The following is a 3,086-nucleotide window of genomic DNA, read 5'->3' as shown; positions in this document are numbered from 1 at the left end:
GGCCTCAACACTCTGACATCCCAAGTGCTGTGCCTGAGGGGGGGGAAGGTGGGGGAAGGGAAGAGGCACTTACGCCACTCTTAAAAGCAAAGGAAGAGCCTCAGCTAGCTAAGGAAATGTAACCTCTCCTGGAGAGGTGCCAACCCGGGGGATGGGTTCTCCTCTGAAAGATGCTGGAGACATCTTGTACAAGCTCCCCCCGCAAGCACAGAGTGGAAAATGTCTCCATCAGCTGCAAGAAGGGACTCATGCAGAAGGAAGAAGGTGGGTCTAAAAGCAAGCTATAGGGGATGGATGGGGGGCTGCGCCTTCCTCCTCCTTCACACTGCAGGAAGAACATGAGGATTGAAAAACAGCTTATTTTTCTTGAAACAAATTGCAAATAACTGGAGGATTTGAAGTGCCTGATCTATTTATAATAAAGTCAGTGGGAGGTTTAATTTGCTTATTTTCCTAACACTTAATAAAATATCTGGCAAACAGAAGTGAGAAAACCACTTACATTAAAAATTTTGCATTCCCAATTCTTCAGCAAGCCTTCAGCTGCAGATCTGCTCATCAGTGGCGATCTGGAATTCAGAGAGTTGAATAATAAACGCTCCAAAAAAATGCTGTGAACAAAGCTGCTAGGCCTATTTCTTGTCAACAGAAAGCAGTCCCCTGCTCTTCCAAGGTAACTTCATGCAACTTCAGCAATTTATTTATTTATTTATTTGTTTATATTTATTTATTTATTTATTTATTTATTTATTTATTTATTTAAAGGAAGAGTTGTTATAAAACTGCCAATCCCTTCCTGGCTCAGCCCAGAAGCTGACGCAGTGCCAGTGGAGCTGCTGCCACGGTCAGTCCCAAAATGTGCTGAAATTCCACATAGGGAAGGACACATTATCAGCAACTATTTAAACTCACAAAAGCCTATGAAGCATTTCAAAGTGTTTAAATCAGGTTGGGCAGAGGAGCTATGTTTCTATCATGTGTGTGACTTGTGATTTTCCTTTCCTGTGTACCAGGCATGTCTCGTAAAGAAAGAGGGACTTTGCATCAGAGCTGCGAGGGCAGTGCTGCTGCTTGCTCGGTGCTGGAGCAGGCTTGGGGCCGGCCGTGTTGGCACAGGTAGGCTGGGTTTTTCAGTCATTTGTCGTTGTCTCTGTGCCCTGCTCCCTTGGGCTGCAGTTTTCTGTGGTCTTCCTTCAGCCAGTGGTTCCCACACTCTCAGCGCTTTTGTCATGCAGATGAGCCTTACTCTCCCTCTTCCTTGAACTGCGCTGTACTTGGAAAGCTCTGAGAAACGTTCATCTCCTGAGGGCAAGAAATTCCCAAAGCCCCCTGTTAGCAGCCTGTGATCAAATCCTGGCAGGCTCTTTGGCTCTCTGTCCTGCTTTCTCTCACTCACCTGACGTTTACCTATACTTCCTATTGGTGCTGCAGCAGCTGAAAGGCATCTGGTCAGTGTCAGCAGTTATCTGCCTTTTTTCTTCCTACTGTGCCTCGTTACGTATGCTCACTAACTCAATTCTGTTTTGAAAGGAAATATATGAGAAATTAACTGGCAAGGCACCAGCAGCTGCCAGAACTCCAGGGAAAAAGAAATCCATGAGCTAATGGAGTTAGTGGCAACGCAAACCTGGACGTGAGTACAAATTGCTTCAGCACATGTGATCCTGAAAACAGAGAGAGGGTCAAAGGAACTGGGAAAGCTGGGAGGAAAGCTGGGGTATTGCTCATGGTGTAGCACAGCTGAGTATTTCCACTGCCTCTTATTTTTTTCTTTGCTTTCCTTCTTTTTTCTTTTTCTTTGGGGAGGAAGGGAGCAGAGTGGTGGGAGGAGGACACGTGACACAGATGTTCCCTAGCACTGGGGAGACATTTGTTGTTTTAAGACTATCCATCTCTGACCTCAGTGCTGAGGCAGGTTCCTCAGTGTGCTGCAGTTACACGGCCCTGGGCCTGGTGCTGGCAGGCAGCCCTCAGGCGGAGGACATCCCACAGGGCTGTGAGAGGAGGCTGGGTGCAACCTGAGTGCTCTGTCAGCTGCTGCTCACAGTTCCAGTTCCTTTGTCGTCGTCCCCCACCTCCCCCAGCAGCTTGAGAGTGTTTCAGCACAGAGAGGTGCTGCTCTTTCCCGCCTAGCTTTGTGTCTGGCCAGAATGGAGAACTCGGGTACCTGCAGGCTGATGGCATATGGATGTGCTTCCCGGGACAGCCATACAAAATGGTGCAGCATGGGGGATGATGACTCTTTAAACCATTTGGCTGCAAAGCAGCCCTGGATGAGCAGCTCTTGCAGCAGCTCTGTGCCGTGATGCTATTGTGGATTGTTCTTTTTATCTTGCTGATTGTAAAAGCAACAGCAAAGCTTTTCTTAAGGCTTTTTTCTTTTTCTTCCTTTATTTTTTTTCTTAGAAGAAAACAGATGGTTCAGTGCTCTGCAGGCACTGTGGAGATAAGTGAGTGTCCTTGTCCACAAAATAAAATCTCTTGTGGGTTTTTTTTTTCAGTCCCATTTCCTGCAGCACTTGCCTGGCTCAGCGCTGAGTCTGTGTGCTGAGATCCAGTGCTGCACGCTGGGCACAGGGAGAGATCTTTCCTGGTTGACTCTTCTGGACTGACTTCCCGAGGCAGGAGCTGGAAACCACCACGTCATCAGGGTTTCAGCACACAGAGATGCTGTAAATCCCAGTGAATGAGGCCCACTGTGGAGTGGTTATTTTCAGGCGCACTGCTACCAATCTATCCAGAGAGAGCTGGTCTCTGGGCATCACTAGCAGGCCTTGGATGACACAGCAGGAGTAGGAGAGAGATGTACAGGAGTCATTTAAAAATAGAAAAATATAATTTAAAAACAAACTCTTCTGGATGTAACTTGAAAAATAAGCAAGTAGAAAATATGAAACAAATGCAAATGTCTCCAGGTTTCTAGTTCTTCAAAAGTGATGATGGTTCAGGTGAGTGATGCGAAACTACAGAATTAAACTATTAAATCAAAGTAAAAAGAGAGTGTATGTACATATGTATGCATTTTGAAAGACTAATGCTGAATTATAAATACTTCTGAATCATAAAATATGAAGCTTGTCAGTGGT

General features: G+C 46.0%; 1 long non-coding RNA gene across 2 annotated transcripts; it reads left to right on the top strand.

The window, feature by feature from the left end:
• The first annotated feature begins 759 nt into the window (after window positions 1-759).
• On the top strand, window positions 760-3,036 carry LOC149916846 (uncharacterized). Of its 2 annotated transcripts, XR_016468957.1 has the most exons (4): window positions 1,018-1,116; window positions 1,236-1,448; window positions 1,531-1,633; window positions 2,502-3,036. It is a non-coding gene; the product is annotated as an uncharacterized LOC149916846 (long non-coding RNA). The 2 variants fall into 2 exon arrangements; XR_016468958.1 differs by lacking the exon at window positions 1,236-1,448 and having other exon boundaries at window positions 760-1,116.
• Window positions 3,037-3,086: the final 50 nt, after the last annotated feature.

Source organism: Phasianus colchicus, chromosome 9, assembly GCF_987193195.1.
Source record: "Phasianus colchicus chromosome 9, bPhaCol1.hap1.1, whole genome shotgun sequence".
Classification (NCBI taxonomy): domain Eukaryota; kingdom Metazoa; phylum Chordata; class Aves; order Galliformes; family Phasianidae; genus Phasianus; species Phasianus colchicus.
The sequence above is the reverse complement of the archived record's forward strand: the minus strand, read 5'-3'. Positions and strand labels throughout refer to the sequence as shown.